The sequence below is a fragment of the Hippoglossus hippoglossus genome, chromosome 12 (assembly GCF_009819705.1).
Source record: "Hippoglossus hippoglossus isolate fHipHip1 chromosome 12, fHipHip1.pri, whole genome shotgun sequence".
NCBI lineage: Eukaryota > Metazoa > Chordata > Actinopteri > Pleuronectiformes > Pleuronectidae > Hippoglossus > Hippoglossus hippoglossus.
Genome location: NC_047162.1, coordinates 13488567 through 13515446, shown reverse-complemented (window position 1 = coordinate 13515446; position 26880 = coordinate 13488567). Strand labels below are relative to the sequence as shown.

The window sequence follows — 26880 nt, the reverse complement described above, 5'->3', positions numbered from 1 at the left end:
CAGGCAGTTATTAATATGTGTATATGTGTATGTTATTGGCATTTTTTTTGTCTGCCTCTCCCTGCTGCACACTCTACACTCTTTTCTCTACACCATTTAGAGTTTAGTACACACATCTTTCTCAACCTCTACTTTATGTGCCATGGTAACTGTAGTTGTAAGCATTTGTGAGTTCTTCTCCCTGTATCTTGTGTGGCAATGATTTATTTATAGCTACTAAATACAGGTGAGAAACATGCTGGAATAAGTTCCTCATCAACAATGTGGTTATGCTTAAGGTTGAATAAAGCATTACATGTTTTGAATTCAAATTTACAGTATGTAACTAATGGTTTGTTGTGGTGCATCTGTGAGCTGTCCACCCCACAGAGCCTGCAACTGTTATTCTAAATCTCTTATACACTCAGAGATTTTGATATTAAAGTGTCCGCATTAAGGATCTTATTGGAAAATGTATATTTCAGATGTATCCTCTGCATCCACTATTGTTGTCTTTAATGTCATTGAGTTCCTACTTTAAATGGATTTAGCGGAGCGTCCACACAACAGAAACTCAACACAAACTTACCATTAAATATTAACGCCTTAACGTTCAAATTATGTTTTGTGTTGAGGAGATGGTGAAATTCCAACCTGGTTTACTATAAATAAGGAAGAGGTTGGGGCAACGATGCAGGTCGATGCTAATTGGTAATCCATGCCAGGTTTTATTTTGTCTCTTTTGCGATAAGTAGCTGAATGATGACAAGAGGGTGCAGACCACAAAGAGAGAAGCAGCGAATGACTTTCAGGATATGTCAGGGGCCAGAAGCAAAAATACAAAGTGTGGAAATGGGTAGTCTGAACTACTTCCCTTCCCCGGCAGAGCTGTGCGCCCATCAGGCGGGGGGGGGGGGATCATCTCCTCTGAGACCTGTCTGTTACAGGATGCCAAAGAGCAAGGCGTGTTACTGCAGAGTGTAATGGACCGACCCAAACAACTAGTTAAGTTGAGGGGCGAGTTATTTTCTAAATTAAATTAAATGTGCATGAAGAAGAGATCAGCACGGACACAGGCGGGGGTTTTCAACAGCCTTTTTTCCAGATCAGGATTTTAGCTCCCAGTTTAGACCCAATTTTGTCTGCGTCTGGCATATTGGGATGATGGACAGATGATGGAAACAAGCAGGACAAAGTTTTTTATTCCATAGGCTTCCATAGGTTAATATTCCTCAAATACTATAGAACAGTGAAGAGTATTACTACCTGCAGCTTGTACTGTGGCGTCTGCTTTATGGTGATGTCAGCACTTCACTGGTCTTCACTGGCATACTATTGGTACAGTGCCAGATCTACTGTCACCTTAGAGTGCAGCTTATAGTCATGATTTCATGTTTGCCACTGTATTAGCTGCATTATGTCGAGTGTAGTTATGCAGCAGCCAACAGTTTGAAATGCATTTACTGCTTTGTTTTGTTGTGTGTATTTTGTGTTTGTGTGTAGATACACCACACACAGGTGCAAACAGAATAACTGTTGTTACAAATATGATAAATAGGACATCCGTGTTCCCTTTCCTCATGAGGTTTAACCACAGTCCCTCCTGTGTAATATAAACCTAATTTCAAACCAATTTCAAATGTGGTCACTTCAGCACTTCTGAATAACATTTTCCTCTAGTCAGACTTTATCTGTGGATTATGTCTCGGCTGTTCTCTTATCTGCGTCTAATGCAGAGTTCTTTCAGGTAAATGCTCACTCACAGGTCTGTATGAGAGAGCGTAGAATGTGGTTCAGTCAGGCGTATTACAATGTTTTTTTAGAGAGCAAAGCTTCACTAAAGAAAACGGCTTTTGACTCTGCTAGCCTCCTGCTCAGTTGTAAAATGGCTTTATTGTTTTAATGCTTATGGACTTTAAACCTTTTTTATTGTTAGTGGATTCAGAACAACGCACAGCATTGTTTTCGGTCAGAAACATACAACAGCTTGCAACGGTTGCTGCTTAAAACCATGTAGATACACATGGGCGAATTAAAATTATCATGGAGACACTAACAATACATTTAATAATTTAATTGCAAGAAAAGAGACACATAGACTTACTACTTTCTGTGTCTTTTGTGTTTATGTTAAAAACCTGAGCTGTATTTGATTTTTTGTAGTATCTCTTCTATATAATGTCATGACCTCAGCTCACACACAATCTAATATTTTTCAGTTTTCCACTTACACTCACACAAACCCATAGAAGGCTCACAGAAGCCTCACTATATAATGCTTTCTCTCAGTGACCCTGAGTGGCTGTTTGCTGTCAAAGTTCTGCTGCAGAAACACTGTAGTGCAGTGTTTCTGCAGTTAAAGGCCCCCAGATGACAAGGATAATACTGTGTTTTATGTTTCAATTGGACACACTAAATTTAGTGTTTGGGCCCTGCGTTAAAAAGACTGCAGTGTACCACTGCAACCATTAAAAACGGGAGAGAACCAAGTAAATACTGTTACATATTTCACTTCGTCTCTTCCACACGGATGTAAATGTTCCAACACCCTGTGCCACCCCTGTCACCATCACATGTACGCCCCAGTACGCAGAGTGGTGTAGGGTGATTTACTGTAGATGCAAAAACATGGAGCCCTGTTGGACTGCAGCAGAGCTTTACATATGCCACAGTCAGCTCAGGCTATTTCTGTTGCCCCTAGTCAGCCAGCCAAGAAACAGCCCTGCCCATTTTGGACCAGCCCTGCAGGTTAATCCATTTAGACCTTGTGTCCTTAATCATTTTAAGCTCTGGAATAATTTTCAGTAAATTTAGCTCTCACACAGCATGTTATGTGAGAGCATGTTAAAGCATGCTGGTATGTTGTTGTCACGTATATGAATTCATACTGAAGAGTGTGTAATTGGTCAGGAAGACTTTGTAGTGATGTCTTTCATGCATTAAAAAACATAAGTAAACAGGTAAAACCAATTTATATCCTATTTTTAATGGGATTGAAATAATAATCTGAGCTCACCTAAAACAAGAAAGAAAGGTAAATCTTACAGCATATTTATTCTGCAATAAATTGACTTTCTCTAGAAGGTTATTTGCATGACCCCTAGTTTCACATTATTCTTTTACCTTTGCCAAAATAATGTCATGCTCACTATTCTGATCCAAGAGAAAATACACAGGTGGGAAATTCCCCATTGCATTGACGCTCCGGTATTAATTTGTCTTTCAGATGTATGGTTGTGGCTAATGCACATGCAGCTAGTGCAGAACATACAATAGCTTGATTAATAGTCAGCATAATAGTTAGTATGCTTACAGCATTCTTCATCAATAAAGATTTTAATTACTGCTCAGAACTGCTGACCCGCACAAATCGTATGGTTTATGGGTTTAGTCTTATAGCTGCAGCGTTGGCCGGGGCAACAGTGAAATCCCAGAAACACAGTAGACCATGAAACATGTGGTTTATGGGATTACATTTTGTAGATTAAAAACCTGCAAGAGGGAAACTTAGACAGAGCTCCAGCATTGCTTTTCTTTCAAGAGACTCAAATGTATACAATTGTTGATCTCCATATCCTTTACAGATTTGTTTTTTGTATTTAAAGGTGGTATTATACTCACATGTAATCTGTTTCCAGGAACACATACAGTAGTTATCATTCTATCATATGACAGACAGGTACAATCTGAGATATGATAGATTTGATGGAATAGGAAAGGGACAAAGTTTGGAGAAAAATCGAAAAGGTGAATGGTGATAATACGTATAAATGAGAATCAATAAAAAAGGGAAAGTCCAAAGAAAAGAGGAAGCAAACAGCATGTGACCAAAACTATGATCCAAATGATCTGTATCGTATTAGTTACCTCTGCTTAGGAAGTTATGTTTTCACCCCTGTCCGTTAGTTTTTTAAGCAAGATTACACAAAATCAACTGGACAGATTTCCTTGAAACTTAGTGGAAGGATGTGGTTTGTGTCAGGAAAGAACCGATTAACTTTTGGTGCGGATCCAGCAATCTCTTTTTTCACTTTCTTCACCATTAGATTGAAAAATGTCCACTGTTTTCCCAGAGAAAGAGTCTTGATAAAAAAAGAATAGGCACATTTAGGGAACTGACATATGAGTGTGTGCAATTTGGTGCAGCTTGATTGAATTTAAGGGGACTGTCGGGCCTCAGCAGAGGGACGTGTTCGACTGAGGGGCGTTCTAATTCAACATGTGTCAAATTGATGGGTGATTAGATGGTGTTTAGTTGATAGACTGACTGGTAATGTTTTACGCACTAAGTTGTATTCACCTTGGGAATGACATATTTTAGAAGAGTGTATTTACAGTGACAGAGTCAGGGCTGAATGCAAGAGAGGACCTCAGTGAGCGCGAGAGAGAGAGAGAGAGAGAGAGAAGGAGAGAGGGAAGTGTGTGCAATGAAGCAGAGGGTTTGTTTATTAGAAGAGGAAGGAAAGAAGGGGGGTGTAAACAAAGGAAAGGGGGAGATGAAGATATTCGGGAGGGTGGGGTGGAAAGAACGGACCATTAGAAGGATTGATTGATGGATGAACAGACACATGGCGTGGACATGAGATGCCTCCCAGCCTTCACAGCCTGAGGTGAGAGAGACTGACTTCTGCTTCACACTGATTCCACAGACTGAATCAATGTGATACCTCTCTCTCTCTCTCTCTTCTCCCTCTGCTCACTCACTCCATCTCTCTCTCTCTCGCTCTCTGGGAATTCTCTGACCCAGTTAGCTCCTCCACCAGGCAGCAACAGAGTTATTTTTACATATTAACAGGAGACAATACTTTGTCCTCTGCTCGTCCTCCCCTCATCCGTATCCTTCCCCTCTTCTCTTCCTCCATCTTAGCTGCTCCCATCCTTTTTCCCTTCTCGCTATCCTGCGCTTCTTCTCCTCGTTTCTGTGCAGGCTTTGATCGTTTGTGCTCCAGTAGAGATGTAAAGATTCATCAGCTCCCTCCTCCGCTTGGTTCAGGATACAGGCTGACAGTAATTTGAGGAAAATCTGAGGGAAAATGGAAAAAAAGCCAATCATTAAAACGTACTTTGACAGACAGTGAATAACTATTATTTTAAGATCCCAGTTATTATTATATCATTCATGTGAAACTTGATTTTATTTGGTGTTGCTGTAGCTGGTGCAGCAGCTCAGTCGTGTGATGGAAGAGCTGCGTTTTCCAACTTTACAAAAATGCAATGCTTAAAATTGTGGGTCGTCCATTTAGATGGGATGTCTGATGTCCCTTTAGAGCTGTATTAGATGTACGCATGTTATCGATTTTTGAAACAAGTAACCAAGGAAAGGCATCTGGAAATTGTATTTAATGTATTCAGAGGCTCAGAAATTAAGGTTTTTGTGAATGTGGGAATTTTTCTGGGAAGTATATCCATCCATCTATACCACTTAGCCTTTTAGACTTGCGGGGGGGAGCTGGGGCCAATCCCAGCTGACATTGGGCGAGGAGCAGGATACAACCTGGACAGGTCGCCATTAATCCAACCCCAATCTGCATGTCTTTGGACTTCAGGGGAAAGATGAGAAACCCCTTGCAGACACGTTTGCATCATACAAACTCCACACAGAAAGGAAGGATTCAAACCGGGAACCTTCTTGCTGTGAGGTGAATAATATGTATGTAAATAAATAATAAATAATATAAATTCAATGGCCGAGAATAATTTTAGAGCAGCTTATAGTTTGATTTTCCCCAAACTCATTCTCAGGGAAAGCGATCAAAGGTGCAAATTATGAAACCACCAGAATAAAGAACAGTAGTAGAATCATATATATCTAAATCATTTAATTATTATAACTTAAATAAATGGAATGAAAATCTTTTTTCCTCAACTTGTAAACCTCCCCTCTCCTCTCCTCTCCTCTCCTCTGCTCTGCTCCCCTTTCCTTTCCTTTCCTCTCCTCCCCTCTCCTCTCCTTTGCTCTCCTCTCCTCTGCCCTGCCCTCCTTTCCTCTCCTCTCCTCCCCAGAGAGTAAAGGGACAGAGAGTGGTTGCAGGTGTAGACAGGTCATCGAATCGCTTCCTAATGATGATGGATGGCAGGGCTGCAGAGAGCGAGAACAGGGAGAAAAGTGGAGCGATGCAGGGAGATAAAGAAATAGCAGAGTAAGAGAGGACTGTGTTTATATTTGTCCGCTGGCGGGCAGATGGTGAGAGTTTTAGTGAAATGTTGATCCTCAAGTGTTTCTATCATTCTTGTCATCTACGTCAGAGCAAGCACACACACACACACACACACACACACACACACACACACACACACACACACACACACACACACACACACACACACACACACACACACACACACACACACACACACACACACACACACACACACACACACGCAGTTCCATATCAGCCAATCCTGGACTTTTCTGCCCCGTTATAGAAGTAGGAGAAGACAAAGGAGACAATATCCCAGGATGCACAGGTGCAGAATAAATACCGGTAAGAAAGAACAGAATAGAGTAAAATAAAATAAAATATATGAGAACAATTCAACACAATGACACACACATTTACAGCAGTGCACATAGTCAAAGCAGTCAGTACATCAACCTGTGATGTGAGAATAAATACTGTTGTTTGCAGTAAGGCTACAGCTATAATTACTTTATTATCACTCTAGAGCTCATTAAAATCTCCTGGTGTCTAAGGTGAGGTTTTTTTAATCGCTTGCTTAAAACCTTAAAATGTTAATTGATGATATATAGATAAAACACAAAGAGAAGCACTAAATCCTATACTATAGAGCATTAAGTAAGATGACACTGATTGATTTAGAGATGTTTTATCAAACCCGCTCTTTTGCATTCAGTTGTAAAATGTTAGTTTTTTTTCCACAGATGATGGAGCACAGTTCATTCTCTCCACAATATAGAGTTCAGAGACTATTTTTCTTTAGACATGGTTTCAGTTCTTTATGGGATGACACGTGGGGGGGGGTCACAAGCAATTTCACCACGACTCACCTCTCCGCCGTCTCACACGTTCCCCACTCGGATGTCCAGTAAGGGTGTGAATGAAAGCTTGCCAGATAGGAAGTGTTAAGACCCCATCTGGTGGGGTTAGCACAGTCACACACACACACGCACACACTCACACGTATACACACACTGACACTGAAGTCTCACCCTTCCCGAAGTACTGACAAGGAGGCAGGCAGGTTGCTATGGCAACCCCAGAGAGAGGGGAAGTGATTGGGCAAGACTTGAATTTGTTAAGAGCTACTGTATGAAGCCTAGGGCAAGACTTAGTCACTCTTTCTCATTTAGGGTTTGTGTGCTCGTGTGCATTGATAGAAGTGTGGGTGAGAGGAACACAAGCGGTCGACCCCTCCTGTCGGCCTTCTTCATTTTCTGTTTCAACGCTCCGTCAGTTGTCAGGCTGATGTGATAGATCTGGGAGAGCACTACACTTACTCACTGCAACACGGACTATAAACCGGGATAAAAAGACAACTGGACGCATATACTTGGAATGATAGACTGCAGAGGGAGATGCAAAGCCATGACGTAAAAAAGACCATCTAATCAGCAAATCAGTCACTGGAAGGCAAACATACGGTCACACTCTGCCTTTAGAGAACTCCTCAACCTGATGTTGTGTTGGTGTCTTTAAGAATTCTAATACACTTGTGTGTCTTTGCCCGTCAGAACTGTCAGCTCTGTTTTCACCTGTGCCTCCGCTTTGCAGATTTCATGAAATCTGTATCACAAGAAAATGATCAGAATGATCTGCTAAGATACTTTATACAAATCTATATTTTACACATCTTTTCTTTTTACTCAGCTCACACCAGCCCTCTGTGGATAACCTTCAGGCACAATGGATGCTTGCTGTTGCTGGTTCACAGTTGGGTTAGAGAATGGAGCTGGAGCCACAGAGATTCTGCAGAACTATTTTATTTTAATAAAACCGTTAAAAAAACGATATGATTTTTTCAATCTGTAATACAAATGATGCATTGAGACAAAAGACTGATTAAATTACGGCTGCAACATATTTTTTAATCATCAATTAATTAGCAGATTAGTATCTTGATTAATTGTTTAATCATTTGATCAATAAAATATCAGAAAATAGTCAGGAAATTGACATCTGCATTGCTTTATGATGCTTGTCGGAGAAATCGTTCAGTTTATTATCACACAAGACAAAGATAAACAGAAAGTCCTTACGATTGAGGAGCAGGAACCAATAAATGTTTAAGAGCCAGAATAAAATTACAGAAATTATTGATTGATTATCAAAATATCCATCCATTATCCATCCATTATATGCTGGCCTAGGGCTCGAGCCAATTTCCAGCAGACACTGGGTGAGAGGCAGGGTTTAATCTATCCAAGGGGCCAACGCACAGCGACAGACAACTATTCACAGTCACACCTACGAAAAGATTAGAGCGGGGAAGATTCTGTGAAGCTGGAGTACCTTGAGAAAACCCACGCTTACATGAGGAGAACATGCAAACTTCACACAGACAAGCTGCAGCTATAGCCGTCAGTTTCAAACCCTCAGTCCTAATCTCTGCACCTGAATCATTTGCCTGCATACTCAGTAATGCAGTTGTTAGTTTGCTATTTGTCCAATAATCAATTTATAGTTTAAACTCTAGATAATACACTACATACAAGACTTTTCATTTGTGTGATTTGTACTGATATAATGCGACCTGTCAGGTATCGTTAAAATGTGATCATTAGGAATAGTGCAGCCCTGCTTCATTCTGCTGTCAGCCAGAAACAAGTTATTCCTTTAATATCATATATCATACCGAGTTTTACCTCCTACACTCATACGCTAGTGTCAAAGGCACTGCACCATCCACAGGGTCCTATGTATACGTGTGTGTTTGCGTGTTCTGCTGCAGAAAGGGTTAGTGTTGAAACTGGCTCATTTGTAAGTGCAAGGGACCAACGCCTACTCGAACATGTGTGCCCACAAACCAGCCGCAGCTGATGTAGCTGTATGGATAACATAGACTGGGCCTTTAGTGATGTTTGAAACAGAGATGTCTTTGTAGATACCAGTGCACAACCAACCACTGGGGCTTGCTTGTGTGTGTGTGTTTGTACTTCGCAGACTTTGTGCATGAATCTACATGGGATTTGGTAGAATAGAACAGTGTGTACGTGTTTTGCGATAACCGGTTATTAGAGCTCAGCGCTCCACCCAAAACGCTTTGCTTTAATAAAGTGTAACAGAATTAGGAGGTCTTGTCTGTCCTTGTGCCGTAATGGAAATTATATAAAAAAACAAAAGGTTACTGCACCACAATAAAGTGCTTAGTAGAGACGCCATTGTTTTTACTTCAGTTTTTTTGCTGAACAAAGGGGAGAGTAGCACTTTGATCGATAGTGGAAAGATACAATGCTGAAAAAGCATTACACTGTCTTCCTCTGCCATAGAACTCTATTAATCTTTAATTGGACTTGTGGCTTCAAGAGAAGTTGGGGATTTTACTTCAAACCCAGCATTAAAGGTTAGTGTGTCCTTTTGTGTGCGTGTGTCTTTATCAGAAATCCTCTGTGATATTCCTTGCGTCAAACCCTGATCACCTTAAGCCTATACTCAGTTTTTCTAGTAGAAAAGATAAGTGATGTATTCTCCAACTCAAAATGTATGATTCAATTGAACTTGTCACAGTATAATTTATTTTACAAGGAAAGGCTATTTGATTTCTCTGAACACTCGCTTCCGGGAATAAAGAGATGCTATAAGGAGTAAATTACTCTGCAATGGCTGCATCTTTATAAGCTTAAATTGCTTTTCTAGTTGAGTGGAAGGAGGGAGAGCGCAGCACCCAGAGGAATGAGGAACAACGGGCTGAACCTGGAAACTTCCTGGCACCTTTAAAGCTGGGCTCAGACCGCAGGAGTGAGTCGGGTTGCATCACGCACCAGAGGAGAATATTTGCAGATTTTCTTCTCCCTGATCTCAAACATGCAACTCCTCATGTCACCTCTCTGAGATGATCTCATGTGGAAGAAGGTGCAAACAAAAGAAACAAGATGGAGACTAGTGTGACGCAGTCAAAATGCTAGTTTGTAATGCTCTGCACTCACAGTAGATTGTTTTGTGGAAGCCATTTCAAAAGCTCGACTTGTCTCTCTCATTGTTTACACTTAGAAAGTCGTAATCATCCCAATTTCAAATCCTATGAATCGGCACAAGCTCCTGTAGTCTGAGCTCAGCTTTACTCTGCCACCACATCCTGTCTCACTTCCTTCCCATGTGCCTTCTTGCAAACACAAGCTCTTTGCCTCCTTTACTCCACATTAGACTCGCACCAGCACTTCACTGCTGCAGGCTGCAGCCTGGACCCTGTTGTGACTCGAGAAGGAATGCAAACTTGGATTGAAATAAACAAACCAGAGCTCTTTGCATTCATACCTTCCCTTAATCCTTCCATCTCTCTTTCATTGACGTACTCATGTCACCTCAACTACTCCGTCCGGCTGCAACCCTTGTTTTCTTGTCCACCCTCTAGTTGTTTCCTGATTGGAATTCCAAAGCCAAGGCTAAGTGGAGACATGTCAGCCAGCCTGTCTCGTATAACGGAGGAAATATAGAAGCAGAAAAGCAATTCCAGGGCTTCCCCCACTGTGTGTGTGTGTGTGTGTGTGTGTGTGTGTGTGTGTGTGTGTGTGTGTGTGTGTGTGTGTGTGTGTGTGTGTGTGTGTGTGTGTGTGTGTGTGTGTGTGTGTGTGTGTGTGTGTGTGTGTGTGTGTGTGTGTGTGTGTGTGTGTGTGTGTGTGCTAGTGTAGAAAAGTGTGTATTTTTAGGTTAAGAGAGGGCTTTTCTCCTCTGAGCCAAGTGGTTCTCTATGTACTGCAATCGTTCTGCAAGCATTTATGGTTCCACAATATCCCAGACTTTAAGAGTCACAGTGGCAAGAAAATGCCCACACGCACACACACACACACACACACACACACACACACACACACACACACACACACACACACACACACACACACACACACACACACACACACACACACACACACACACACACACACACACACACACACACACACACACACACACACACACACAAATTGTGCTTTATATTTCTGAACGCTTACATGCATGTATGCTAGATCATCACTGGAATGAAAAAGAATCGTAACGGACATTATCTAGATTAAGACTGCATGTAATAATTTTAAAACAGAGAATGAGGCTAGGGATCACGTAGTAATTACTATGAGAGTTTATGAATATTGAAAAGCAATTGTCATTTTTATTTTATTTCACAAATGGAACCGAGGAGCAAATGTAGAATTAAATGAAATGGTCTGTCATATTATTATGAGAGCACGCTGGTGTTTCATAGTGGAATCAACTAATGTGTTTCCAATGACATGTCAATCTCGCTTTGTTAGAGAAAAGACAAATTAAAATGAACGCACTTTAGTTTCAACTTAGTTTCCTGTAAAATAACAACAGATCACCATGAAGCGATTTTTTTCTCATCTACCTTGATTGGTCCGAACATTTAATCTTTCAGTGTAGTCAGAACCAAAATAACAGGTGGTCTCAGTTTCACTTAAACCGGTTTCATACTGTCTGACTAGCTCATGCTAACAGTGATGATACAGCACTGGGACATTGTAGTAAAGTGTTGTTATGGTTTAAAGCAAATATATGTATAATACGATCACACTTCAACAACTGAGTTATCATTGTCTGGGTTATGTGAACATCCCCACACATCACACTGTGAGGGCTCAGCCTGGCGAAGCAGCCTCCTTCACTGCAGACAAGAGCACCTGCACTCACAGGAACATAAAAACTCAGAAACAGGGAGGTAGTAAAATATATCGCATGAATTCGAAAGGGCTCCGCTGTCGTGAATGGCACCGGGTGGGAATGTTCCTATTAATGAGTTAGGAAATGAACAGCTTAATGGTGGGCTGACTCACAGAGCTGCAGAGTGCTTGGCTTTATTCAAGGAGACGGAGAGAGTTCCGCTCTGTTTTCACGATGAAGCAAAGGGAGAGCGACCATGTAGCAGTCGATGTGTTTTAAACTTGTGTGTGGCCATTGGTGTCTGTGCAGATTTCCATGTTGTTCATATGTTCACATCATCTTCTCTAATTGAAGAATAACTATCTCTGTTGCTGTCAATCTGCCTCTAAGAAGCTCAGTTTCCTCCAGGTCGCTCAGACTGTGTTCATGCTTCGTTGCACCGCTGCTCCTCTGTTTGACAGTTTGCTTCTTATCCCTCACCATCAGTAACGGGTTTACAAATGAGATGTGAAGGATTAGCAAACAAAATAATAATGCTGTCTGGTTTATTTTTCTGTTTCTCATGAGCACTGAGAACACGTGTGCCTGTCACTGGAGACCATTGTTATGTCACCAAAAGTCATGGTTTGATGCAGAGAAGAAATACAGATGAGAGACTGTTTTCTCCATCTTTATACTGATTTACACTTGTTAGAGGTGTGAAGTATGATTTACAAGTCAAATCTACCTGACACACCTTACTTCTGCCTGTCAAAACCTGTGAGAAATTACTTGATAAAGAGAATATCTTGAGTTATATTAACTTTATGGCTTTTTATAGCACGTACCGCACTGTGGTGTGTGTGTTAAAACGTAGCTGGGAACCAGTTTGTCTTGCAGGACCATGACATTACGTCTGTTACACCAACCACCACCCTCCTAAGTTATGCACAATTATCTAAGGTGCGGCCTCCTCTCCAAACAAAACACAGCAAACACGGTACATTTGTTCTGTTTTGATTTACTTGGCTGTGTGACTATTTGCCATGTTTGTGGGCGGGAGCACCGCCTTCAGATTGTCGTATCTGGTTTGTCAGGTTAACCACTGTCACACTTCTCCACACAATGAGGGAGGTAATTACATATATCTCAGAGAGCTGTACTTTATGCACTTGTCATGTTTTTTTGCAGCTTCACTCAGTTTTTCTGGCATCGTTTTAACTCATAATCACTGAGCTGAGCAGATACATTTATATCTCAGAGTGGCCCTGCAAACACTATTGTTTTTATTGAATAACAATAATACAAATTTGCTAAATTATTTAATGACCGTAGTTGGTTGTTCAGTTAACAGTGCCTCAAGGTGTTGTAGCGAATAGAAAGAAGAGGTCACAGTGGCCTATAATTAAAAATCCCAATCCAGTGCTAAGAATGTAAAATGTAAAAACAGTGTGTTTCAAAGCTGCCAGACAAAAGCTCTTAGGTTTTTTTTCACATGATGTGATATCGCGTTCTGGAAATAGATTGATCTGAAATCAGGGGATGGAAGGTGAAAACTGCTGCTACTGCACAGAAATCTGTGTAGAAATTCTCCGCCAACTCAAAGTCTGAGTGCAAGAACAACACGGAGAACGAACCAGAGCAAACATGATAAACTCACTTAATCCAGCTGAAACCTTGCGAAGGCAAAGAGTAGGGGTATGAGTTCTGTTGTGAAATAGCAGCAGTCTAATGAGCATGAGAGTGAAGGAGGTTTTATCTGAGATTATAAGTTGTTTGAGGTCTACGTTTCAATATTTGATCATCTGTTTGTACAAAGTAGTTTGAAGGTGAAAAGTTGAAGGTCACGTCACAATAATTGATTGACGATAAGTGAACAATGTTTTTTTTTCTCGGGTCAGCACTGTATTATAAAAGCTTTGGAAATTAGGTTATGTTCAGCAGACAAGGTAATTGCTAACTTCTGACATATTGTGAGAGTCAGAGTTAAATTTAGAGGCATAAAAAACAAAAAAGCAATTTGCATATTCTCTCTGCACACTGTTTGCATGTAAAGTGAATGTGGATTTGCAGGGACAGAGCCACTGTGGTTGTCTTCAGGTTATTTCCGTTTCTTTCCCAGTGAGGTTCTGTCTCGTGCGGAAGTGAATCAGTCATTCTTCATTGGAAAATGATTGCTGTTATCACACAGAGATTAAAGATGCACTCACCAGGGTGCGTAATGGAGGTTTTTTTTCTTTTGTCTTTCGTGCAGCTCTCTGTCTTTCACCTGTTTTCTTATAGACAGCAGTGGATTGTGTGCTTGCACGCCCCTTGTATGATTTAGTGTGGCTGCATGATGGTTATATTACTATTTAAGTAAACACACATATCTTTAATTGCAGCCTGTCTTGACTTAAGTCACCCTGAACATGATCCTTAAGTGCCGTCACTCTGATGTTTGCCTGACTTTTGACCCCGTGTGTTCTCAGGTACTGAGGCTTGTCCCGCTCTGACACAGTGACTCCAGACAGACTGGCTGAGAGACGCTGAAAAAAAGAAGTGGGCCGATAAAGAGATAGGAGGACAGAAGGAGGTGAGTGAAATGAATAACGGATTCCATTCTTATCTCTCTATCTATATATCTTTGTACACTATATCTGGCGCTGTGTCTCGCTCCGTCTGTGGCGAGTTGCTGCCGGGCTTGCTGGCTCATTGTTTACCGTGCTGCCCAGTCAGCCAGAAAACAAGAGCAGCGCTGTATTTGGGAAGGTTGGTACACCCCCCCTGCTGAGCCCACTACTGAGAGTTTGTGTGTGCAGGCTCGTGTGTATGCGCCCTCAAATCAGGGGGCTTTTTTTGAAACTTGGAGAGTGAAGGATGGGAGAGGAGGACATTGTCGAGAGACGTATCTACGTACTGAGCAGCAAGATTGCCATCACAGATTTGCCGTTTTTTCCCACATGGAAACAACATACCTTCAAATTTCACATGTTGGCACAAGCCTGGTAGGGGCCAAGAGTGGAAAGCCTGTATGTGGTGCCACATGTAAAACTAGAATAGTGTTTTCCTCTGCCAAGGCACAACAGTCCCCTTGAATACAGTTAAACGTACAATATGTTTCTTCAGCCGCTAAGGATATCTCAATCAAAACAACAGCAAAAGACCTAGTTTGATGACGTCTTGAAGCAGCGGGGGGTCATGGGAGATGTTGTCTTGACCACGTTTGCCGATGGAAATCTGCCCGACGCAACTCACTCTGGGAAAATGGCCAAAATGTCAAAAAAACAAAACAATCTCACAATGGATGTGCACCAAATGATTAATGGGTTCTTTCTTGGCCCATGCCCCGTCCCATGTTGGAAATTCATTCAGTAGTTTTTGTGTAATCCTGCGGAAAAATCAACAAACAAACAGAAATCGAGAGAAAAGTCAACAGACTGGGGCAGAGGTAATAACAGATGGCCCTCACTCCGATTTTTGTGCAAGTTTGAATCTTCTATCTCTCTCTGTTTGCACATCTCACGCTACTACTCCAACTCTTACAGCCTCTTACATCTGCTCACCTATTCTCTAAGTATCTGAATAAACAAAAGCCCCACGTTCATCTTGCGCGCTTGCCTCGAGTATTACAGCTGCACGCTGAGGATGCTTTTAGGTTAAACACATTTTCGGTTCACAGTTGGTTAGGGCCTGTGGTCCTGGTGGTAGCAGTCCGCTCACTGCGTTGATAAGCTGCCTACTTATGTATGTAAAGTAGCTTTTATGCAATTCACCCAGTGGCCTTCCCCACTATCATCTCAGTGGGAGCATTTTGGGGTCTGAGTGTGTGTGTGTGTGTGTGTGTGTGTGTGTGTGTGTGTGTGTGTGTGTGTGTGTGTGTGTGTGTGTGTGTGTGTGTGTGTGTGTGTGTGTGTGTGTGTTTATGTGTAGAAAATTGATTGCTGCAGAGGTTTGAGTGAATGAGACTGAACCGGGCAGAAAAGCTGCTCTGGCTGTGGTGGTCGGTTTGCTGGTGTTAAGTCAGTTTAGTTTGTATTAGTGCTGCTGAAAGGATTAGTAGATTAATCACAGGAAATCCATACCAGCAATAATACGTAGTTTGAATCTGGTATATATCATTGAGATAATTTACTTAATGAATTAACTCCACATAAACTGGCTCCAATCTATAAAGTGTACAGATTTGCTGCATTCATGTTTTTTATATTGTTGAGTAATAGGTCAAACAGGGTTTACTGGATAGTTTACATAAGTAAATATTTGAATACTGAAACTGACTAGTGCACACACATACACACACACACACACACACACACACACACACACACACACACACACACACACACACACACACACACACACACACACACACACACACACACAGTGAAGATGATCCATGTCCATCCTATCCCCGGGGCCTTCCTACTTCATCTGCTGCCTTCTCCACAGTTTTCTCTGCTCATTTCTTCATCTCACTCGGCGTTCGCTCACTCTAAACGTCTTTATTTTGTTCTGTCTCACTTTTGCGTTTCCTTCCCATGTGTCATACCTTCTCTCTCTCCTGCCCCTTAGCCGCAGTGTCCTTGAGAAGGCAGTGACTTTGTCGGTGAGCGCAGCCGAGCGCATCACTCTCTCTTACGCTCTCTGTCTCCGTTGCTCGCACACTGTCTCACTGACACCCACTCAACCCTCCCCAAATACACACACACACACACAGTACGTCCATGGCTAACGAGACTGTTCCTTTAGTCCCCATAAATAATTCATTGGCAGTAACATTGGCTGTGCATTATGCAAATATTGACAAATCTATTGCAGAGAAAAATTGAGACAGTCGTTTCCTGTGTTGAGCACAACTTTTGCCCACTTGCTGTTTTCAGAAATATATAATAAATTATCAACAAACTGCTGATACAGGTAAATTATATTTAAGCAAGGGCACAGTAGAGCCAATCAGATTTGTTATAAGATAGACGAAGAAAGTTATGTTATAGTTACCTCCACCAATGAGGTAATGTTTTCATCTGCGTTTGTTTGTCATTTACGCAAAAAGTACAGGACGGGTTACCATGAGCCTTAGTGGAAGGATGTGGTATGGGTAAGGAAAGAACCCATTAAACTTTGATGCAGATCCGGATCAGGGGGCAGATCTAAGTTTTTTTTTTAACTTGCTTTAAAATTGTGAGATAAGATGTGTTTTTAAGTGTGTGCGATTTGTTGCAAATCCGAACAAAAATGTGGTTTTAATGTGGTTTCATAAGGACCGTTCCTCTGACCTCACCTCTATTTGATTGAAGTGTTTGACAAAACATGATTTAATACGTAAGTACAGTTACTCTTACTCTGGGCTTGTTACCAAGTTTGGACAAATTGCCTTCAGGTGATACTGTCGTCCGGCTGCCAGCATGGAAACATGATCGCCCTGTGCCCTCCTCCTGATTAAAGGGGCCCTCAACTAATCTTCGATCATGACAGCCCATTGTCGCAGTTTTCCGTAGCTTTTGAAATATAGACGGAGTCTGATTGTCTGCTTGTAAGATGAGATGTTATAGTCTCTCGATTGCTGTTTGTTCTCGCCGGTTTCTGTTTTCCATCAGAGTTCATGGAGTGCGTATTGGGTCACTTGTTTTTCCTGCCACCTGACGACACCTTACCTTTTCTGTTGGAGATCAAGTGTCTTGCGATCAGCGAGTTAAAGGTGCTGTGTACTGCAGCCGTGTTTGTGTACTTGCATCTTAAATATACATTTTATACGACAGATTGAAATTATACCATGCATTTATATGCTATTATTTTGTTATCTGCATCATTTAAATTCCTGAATTGCTTTTTAATCTTCAGTCATCAAAATCCATATATCTAAATTAACATACTTCACAACAGTATCTCAACACCGCCATGTTTATCTCTGTCTATGTGTGTATCTCTCTCACTCTTCCTCGTGTTTGTCCCACGTTCGGCTGAGAATGCTTCCGTAGCCATGGCGACCAATCCCAAGGGGAAAAGTTGAGGCTGAATCCCTTTTTCTCTTTGTTTTCTTTTCCCTCCATTGTCTCCTGCCTGGTTTCAGTCTCGTGCTTTACTCACATGCAAACACAAACACGTCAAAATGAGGCCGGGATGTTGAGATGATGCCGTTTTGGTTCCTTTGTTTTCCAGTACTGATTAAAAGAAGTGACCTAATTACAGAGAAACACTGTGGACACAGCAGAGGAAGAAATTCTCTCTCTCTCTCTCTCTCTCTCTTTCCTGTTTTTTTACCGTTTTGCTTTTTGCTCGTCTTCCTGCTTGTTAGTGACTAACACTGCGACAGTGGAACCTTTGGCCATTGCAGTAAACACTTTCACCAAAAAGGCTGGTGGAGACGGAGAGAAAAAATTAAAAGAGGATGATGTGAGGACACAGAATACAGAAGATGTTGTTGTTTAAAAAAAAATCCTCTTACTGTTAAAAACTGCACCTCACTGAGTCAGACCTCAGCCAACAGAGGGGCTTCAATTGTCTAACTTTACTTTTAGTGTGTATTTGGTATAAGTAGGTATAACATTATCAGTTGTTTTAGCAAGTAGCCCACAACAACATATGTTTGAGAAAAAACGGTAATTACGTCAGCAAAGGAGGAAGACAGGTGATGTTGTCACAGAGCAACAAACTGCACATAGAGAAGAGATTTTCTGCTAAAGCATGACCGTGATTGTTCCATACCCTTAACTAAAGGTTTATTTTTCTACCATCAACTCTCCACGGTGTGGTTTGAGGTTTCATATTGCAACCAGCTGAATAACCCAGACTTACCCTCCCCTTCCAAGCGTGTAGGAGAACCCACAGTGGCCCTCAGGTAACATAAAAACGTGAAAGGCCCTCTCTAGTGCCGGTGTGTTCTGTTCACTCTGGCGGTGCAACATAGTAGTGCCTGAGGAAGAGGATCTGCTGCTTATACAGATATGAAGGGCTGATGATAAGATAACAAAAAGACAGTTATTCTTATTTTCATGTGATTATACATCGATAAAATCGTAATTATGAATATCAATATTCTGCTCACAAATAAATCCTTCACACCAGACCTTTATCTAAACCTCACCAATACGTTCCTGAGGACATGGACTTACAGCATCGTTACTTCATTTGTTTCCGGGCAGGTATGCTTCCTCTGATAAGCAATAGATTTTCCATCCTGGTCGATACTGAATAAATGTTCATGTGCCTTTTGATAAGTTTCTTTGCATTTATCTCATAACTACAGCTTCCTGTCTGAAAAAAACGTGCAGTAAAGCAAAGCTCAGGTAAAAACCTAAGAGGCACTTTTCCTTTTTAGCTTAATCTGTGTTTTTAATGGAGGCAGCCGGGGGGAGACACAGTCTGGAAGACAAACTGGAAATGGGGAATTCAATTTTGTGAACTCATAATAATTTAATTGTTAATTATTAATGTGTGAAGTGTGAAAAGGACAACTGTAATGAAAGACCTAAGTCTCTCAGGCTCTTCTTGTCTTCCTTCACTACATCTCTTCATCCCTTCCTTCTGCCTCCTTTATCCCCCCGAAAACCCTTCTTCTTTCATCCCTGTGCCTCCCCTTCCTTCCTCCATTTCCCTTTCCTCCCTTTCCCCCTTCATCCTTTTTGGTCCCCAACCGTTCCCCATTGTCTTTAGCGTTTTCCTCCACTGGTTTATATTCCTCATTGTTTCACCATCCTCTCTCCCTCTTATTGACCATGCATATCTTACATTGAGACTCCATTGTTCTTCTAATCTATTTCATCCACTTTGATAGGATACCTGCATAAATATTTAGAAACTGAAAATGAAACGACACCACGGCAAAACATAAAACATCAGGAAATGTAATCGCATGTATGATGACAGAACATGGACAATTATTTGCCTTGATGAAATATAATTTTAGAAAACTAGAACATGTGCACACCTCTGCAATGGAGGGCTATTGAATCATTTGTGGTCAGTCTACTTTAGTGCACTAGGCTCTCAGCTTTGTAAGAGAAATAATGCTGTGCTCTGCTCTCCGACAAGCAGCGGACAGTCGACAAGAGCACTTTTATTAGCATCCATACACCTCAACTGGTTGTCACCATTAAAGCAAATGGCACACCCATTATGCCTGCAGGAAGTAGAGGTTGAGGCAGAGAGCTGCACACACACACACACTCGTAGGAATTATGGCTCTCATTAAAACACTGTACAGATACTGGTGAAATGGGGTGTCGTAGCATTTTTCACAACAGGATAATGGAATACTCTTTTAGTGTGAATGTACCGTGCAGCACTAACTGTAAACCTTTCCTGTCTCCCTCTTTGTGCTCATTTCTACTTGTTCTCTTTCTCATATCCTTCAAACCTGCCAAATGCTTTTCCTCCTTCTCTCTCTCCCCCGATACACAACCGTCCACCCCGCCTTTCCTTTCCTCTCCTCTCTCTCCTCCTGTTCCTTCCTTTCTCCCTCTCGGCCCAATCTGTCATCTCCCCTGAGTCACAGAGACAGGCGGGAGAGGAAGTGCGCAATGAAACGGCCACGTCGAGCACTCTGCCCAAATTGACCGGGAATGAATGGAGTCACTGATCGGCTCCTGCTGAAGCACTGTAGATGGGGGCGTGTAGGGGGGTGGGGGAGAAAATGCAGGTTTACAGTTTGTGAATACTACAGACAGGTTTCAGGCAAACTGCGTCTATCTGTGCATCAAAGTGCACCACAGACAACTCTGTTTGTGTTTACTTATGGAATGCATCTGGAACGGTTGTCTGTGAGCTATTGAAAACAGAAGTTGAGGACGGAAAAATTACCTTTCTTGCCATGAATTCAGTCTTTTAAGTTGAAGAGGTGAACGTAATCTGCATTCAAGAGATTTCCTCTGCTGAGAACCGGGAAGCAGACAGGCAAGGCAACAGCTAAAGAGAGTGAAAACTAGAAAAACGGGAAGAGACAGAATGACAGGACACACTCTCCCATGTGTTTTTTTTCTGGTGACTGAAGCTCCTAACGTAAGATTATATAACATTCTGCGAAACCAATTTCTTAAAAACACTTGATCCTACAGTGTAATTTGGGTTTTGTAATGCATTTTGGTAATCTGCTAATCTGGAACCACCCACCGTACTGCTGCTTTTATTAATGAAATTTGACAGAGAGGGACACATCGCTGGAATACCAAGTCGTACTACGCCTGTGTGCCTTTTTGTGTGTGGTAGAGTAAAAGCGCATTAGGGAATTAGTGCACATCTGGACGAGCCTGGCTGTCCTCATGACCTCACAACTCGCAACATGCTTCATAATTTGGAAGGTTTCAATGTAATTTTATTGACAACAAACCGTGGCCTCGATTCTGAGAGACCTGTTAAGAGCTCATATTTATTAAATTTTTTTTGGCTTTGACTTTTAAATTATCCGAAGTGATAAAAATCACCTTTCAAATAACTGACCAAGAAGATATTACTGCCCAATAACAGGTTGCTGTATGATTTATAAATCGGCCCATGAAGGTCGACCACAAAGGCTGAAAGGAAATTTAAACGGTTTGGTCTACGGAGGATTTCCTTCTCTTCCTGCTGTTGTCTTGCAACAGAGCTGCAGTTGGACATTATGAGAAAGTTTTATTGCCCATTGATTTTTTTTTGCTGTGCCCAGCTGTGTACCGTCAGCTGTTCGGTTGAGTTGAACCACAATACTTATATTTAAAAGTTATTATCGGATGTCTTGTCAATTGCCTCTAAAAGAGGCGGCCCCTGAATTGGGACACCGCTCTTGTCTCTTCTTTTATCTCTGTGTCTTCTTATTTTGTCCCTTACCTTTACCAGTCATTTACCCCACTTTGAAAACCACTGATATATCAGAACCATATAGATATTTAACCTTTAATAGATGTGTTAGTGGTTTAAGAAGCACAATAACTGAATTTCATACTAGTAGAATATGACCATGCATGCTGTGTGGTGGTATCTATGTGAATATATATGTTTATAACTAGTAACTCTCCAGATAGAAGAACCTGCTCAGAAACTCACACACAAACACACACACACACACACACACACACACACTTAAAGAGGTGGGGCAGTAACAGCCGAGTGTGTTTGCAAACTTGAGCTTAGCAGTGAAGAGCCTTTTTAAGCAGGATTAAGACTCTAAGTGTCAATGGATCAGTCAAATAGGCCAAAGACCACTAGGATATCACTTACACTGCAACAATCAGCGTCAGTGTGTGGATGCTGAGCATTCATGTGTGTGTGTGTGTGTGTGTGTGTGTGTGTGTGTGTGTGTGTGTGTGTGTGTGTGTGTGTGTGTGTGTGTGTGTGTGTGTGTGTGTGTGTGTGTGTGTGTGTGTGTGTGTGTGTGTGTGTGTGTGTGTGTGTGTGTGTGTGTGTGTTCAGTAGTATGTAAAATAAAAGCAGAGGAAACCAGCAGGATGTGCACACACTATATGCACATTCACAAGTCCTCCACAGACTGTGGAGCCTTGACAGAGCCCGGGCTGGACCATCTGTTCCTGTGGAAATCAGCACAGCAGGAGGCTAGCATTGCACACACACACACACACACACACACACACACACACACACACACACACACACACACACACACACACACACACACACACACAGTAAGAGCATGCTGGCATAGTGACGCAAAACATTTGTGTCAGCTGTGTGTACAGAAGTTAAGTTTTCAGTTAAAAATAAAGTAACCCATGGAGATGACAGGTGTACCTGAAATGACTAATGCTAGATAGATAGATAGATAGATAGATAGATAGATAGATAGATAGATAGATAGATAGATAGATGTGCACACTCAGTCAATGAACACGTTCATTTATCCTTGTTAGCCTGTGACCCACGTCCCTCCAGTCTGACCCACCTTCAGCAGAAACTGCACACACATACAGCTTTCTCCATTTTAATAATCGACCGCCGGGAGTTACGCTCCCCTGTCAATGTTATCTATTTCCCTCCCAGAGACAACATCAGCATTTTCTCTGCTTTCCGCCATCTCATCAATACTCTGACCTCCGTCTGCCTACACCTGGGCCCGGTTAAGACAGAAGGACAGTGTAGTAGCTTAAAACATACGCAGGGCAACAAAGCCTGTTTAAGTGAATACACACTGATAATGCTTACAATAGGGTTATATTTAATTACAGGGTGACAGGAAAACCTTTAAACCTTTCAAAAGATTAGAGGGACCAAAGTGAGGATAGTAACTGTAGGAAGCTCATCAGTTATACACATCAATGACCTGGTTCAATAAGACTTGATCTAAACTTGTCCTGCTGTTAATATAGATTGAAATACCAAATTCAATCGATAAACCAAAGGCATGATAATTAATCTTCATTTTTTTGTTACCTAGGGACCTGCATTTGTCCTGTGCATAGATTCTGTACAATCTGTACAGTAGCATGTGACCCGAAACGCAACACATTGTCGACATCCCTTCAGACGACAGAAGTTGATTCAAACTGGAATGAGTGAGAAACCAGAAAAGGAAGTCGGTTTATTTTTCTAATCTAAGAGAATAGAGGATGTCTCTTCTTTTAGTGGGTATGAGAGGGATGTGATCATTTCCATTCGGTCAATATTACTCTGGCCGCGAGGGTGATAAAAGCTAAAATACCCTATCCAGAATGAACAAAAGTGAAACATGCAAATTAAAATGATCTACGGCTTTAAGATGAGTCTATTGTAAAACAGATTATATGGGCACTCAGGAAATGGAGATGATGTAAAACGTTGCTGCTACATTTTAAAAGGTTATTAAGCCTTTACAGTTAAGACTGGTGAATTTAATGTCTTCCTCGTTAGATGATGCTGTTAACTTAGGTTTGTTCATTGATAGGAATCATGAGTGCAATGTAAGAATGAGCAGCACTCAAAACAGATACTAGTATAAATGTTCAGCGTCATCATCATCACTACCATCTGACATCAGACATCTCACCAAAGAGAATCCCTACCAGCCGTCTATAATTTAGTATGGCCTTTCAAGGATGTTCTTATTATCGTAATTGTCCTTGACAGGTAAAATGTTCCTCGCCTCTGCAGTAGAGGAATAAACATAAACTCTAAGTATCACAGAATCGACTTTATCCTTCAGAAGCGGCAGTTGCAATGTTATATTTTTTGTAACTGAGGTAATTATACACATCAAAGTATCAAGGATGCATCCATACACCCAGATAACAATAGCATCATCACCTTCACAGCAGTGAATGGAAAATATGATCCCTGTAGCTAGGAGACCGTGTTATTGTTACAAAAGTGGATCTGCGGTGTTTCATTCATCACACCAGCAGGACAATAGATAGAGGATTAACAACACAAGCACCAAGTTATGTTTTGAACAGGAAAATGGCAAATAGCAATTTGCTAGTATAAAGTTGTATGTATTAATTTGTGTGGACTTCTTCAAAAGAATCTGTAAATAAAATAAAAACCTTGAGGGACTTCTGTCGGCAAAAAAAACAATAAACAATCACAATAAAGATGAGAAAACAAAATTGAATGCGACAGACAAAGTGTGATTCCAGAAAGACTGAGAATTGGAGACTGGACAAGGAGTTAATAACAGCAGGAACACATAAGAGAGCTGAGAGAGCTAAGATAGATTGGAACAGACCAGGTGCACAAGTTAAGATCAGGGGGGAAATCAGCGGGAGAGTCAGAAGGAGAAGTAATTGCTTTCGTGCGTGTGTGTTCGGCAGAGTCGGTGTGTGTCGACTGTGATGCTGAGAAGAAACGTGTTCACTTATTCATGAAACAGATCTGTCCATCCATCCATTTATCCATTATCTATACTGCCTCTCCTCTCGGGGTCACAGGGGGGGCGACTGGAGCCAATCTTAGCTGACGTTGGGCGAGTGGCGGGGTACACCCTGGACAGGCCTCCAGTCTATCACAGGGCTGACATATGGTGGCAAACAACCACTCTCACCTATACAGGCAATTTAGAGTCTCCAATCAACCTAACCTAGACTCTGGGAGGAGGCCAGAGAAAAATCAGGTGGAGAACATGAAAACATCACATGGAAAGGCCAGACACGACCGACCCAGATCTATCCAATCCATATTTTAATTTATACCTCAGAATATATAGTCGGGTACAAAAGATCACTTTCCTGTTGAGCTGTGGTCCACAGTTAAAATAGTTTCTCCCTGTTGCTGAAAATATCAATTAAATAACACACTCGTGGATAAATGTTTCAAAATGCTTTGCTGCCACTGCTCAAAACAAGACAGGATAAATGTATTGAATATACAGCTATGTCTGGTATAAGCTCCCAAGCTAACAGAGAGGTTAATACATCACATTCAATGAATATATTTTCAAGTCTGCCTGATACAAAGTCAACTCTTGGAAGTGACTAAATGGAAGTGACGTGGCTTGGAAAGGACACATATATTTCATTAGAGTGGTAAGTTGCTCTCTCATTCTTATTTTGTTCCCTGTTCTATTAGAGTCTAAATTGCGTTCCGCCTGAATCCCGGGTGTAAAACTCCCTGGAATGAAAACCAGCAGCAGAGAACAACTGGAACTGGAATCACAAGCTGTAGTTTTAAATGAACACCTAATGCATCAATGAGTTTATTCCTCACAGTGTTTTCAGATTGCAAATAGAGGAGTGCGCAATCTCCACAAAGGCTCATTGGCCACTTTATCACTATGTAATACATATACCTGCATCATTATCTAGATTTGCACCAGATTTCAGCTGATCATAGATATCAGCACTCAACACATGTCTGAGAAATTCACAAAATTCAGGCAATGTTAAAGAAAGTGAAAACCAATTACTGGAACTGCCCGATAAATCGAATCTGCTCCAAAATGAATTGGGTTCTTCCTTGGCTCACACTCAACCCTTCCAGCAAGTTTCAAGAAAATCTACCAGACAGACGGCAATGAAAACATAACCTCGGAGGAGGAGGTCATCAGCAATGTTGTCACACTATTTAAGCACTCTCCTTGCCAAGTGCTCAATATTAGTATTGCTGTAGAGGAACGGGGAGAGAAAACAAAATGGAAAAACAAACATGTCCGGGAAAAGATTACTGGAGAAAGAGAAATGGGATATGAGCTTTTTGTAGCTTCTAATGAATTTCTTACATTCTCTACATTCTCTACATTGTATAAAATAAACCTCCTTGAGAGATGCTGCCAGGAAGAAGGAAATGAGGGACGACAACACACGACGGCACCATTACGGTCATGCTGACACGCCTGACACCATTTCCCTGGTGTCCTTTGTTCTAATAAACGATCAGCATGTGTCTCGCCTGCTGCATAGTCCTGCATTAATGAGACATAATGCAGGTAATATCTCAGCACGATATTTTCCTCCTGATCGTATCTCTACTATGGGCTGTTTGTTAAAGGATGAGTGACGTATCAGTGGCATCAGTGCATGAACACTGTTACCTTTGAGTTATTTGTCTTTAATGTTTTATGGCAGCTCTTGTGTGCATGTTGCATTTGTGGAGATGAAAATTTAAGAATACTAGTGTTGTGGCTGTTTGGAATGGACTGTTTGCTGTGGTAACGCCGGTTGAAACTGAAAAAGGGATCTGCAGTAAGACTGGCTGCAGGATTCAGGAGCTGTGCCACCACCACCGCTGCACAAAGAGCTGTTCACCAGTTCATTTAAAGTTCGGAGAAGCTCAAATTAGTTTGCAGAGAACCCTGAACTATAGGGTCAGATGTCATGTCTTTGTTGGGAACATGGACCCAGCAGATGCTGCTACAGAGCAGAGGTCACCTGCCGATAAGATTAGCGGTTCTCGAGATATGCGTTCCAGGAATACAGCTTATATCTTCCCCTATGTTTCTATTGAAGTGGCCTCTCACTAGATCTTCTTTGCATTGTTTGCTTGTTAATTGCTTTAGCGGGTGGCTCCATAACCCCGAGGACAGGTTGTTCAAATCTCATCAGCAGCAGGTTGTAAGTGATGATCTCACCATTGCAGTTCCATTTATTTGGGAGCTCAACTTCAGAGCATTTTACTGTTTTTTCTTCTTATTTTAATTACGAACTACAAGATGCTATTTAACGAGTGAACAAGCAGGTTTATCCGTGTGTCTCGGGCCGTGAAATACAGGCTCCTCCTCTGACTGCAGGGCACGATGACTGCAGCCTCC

The 26880-nt window shown here is 41.5% G+C and overlaps 1 protein-coding gene across 6 annotated transcripts in view; it reads left to right on the top strand.

Annotated features, from left to right (window-relative positions):
• The window catches only part of strbp (spermatid perinuclear RNA binding protein), a 75842-nt gene that overhangs the window by 11433 nt on the left and 37529 nt on the right, over window positions 1-26880 (top strand). For 5 of the 6 annotated variants that reach the window (XM_034603198.1, XM_034603195.1, XM_034603194.1 and 2 more), the window contains exon 2: window positions 14225-14328. The gene's annotated coding sequence lies outside the window, so the exon portion shown is untranslated. Of the gene's footprint in view, window positions 1-4520; window positions 4590-14224; window positions 14329-26880 lie in introns of those variants that run through there. The other variant, XM_034603196.1, reaches the window with a different exon arrangement.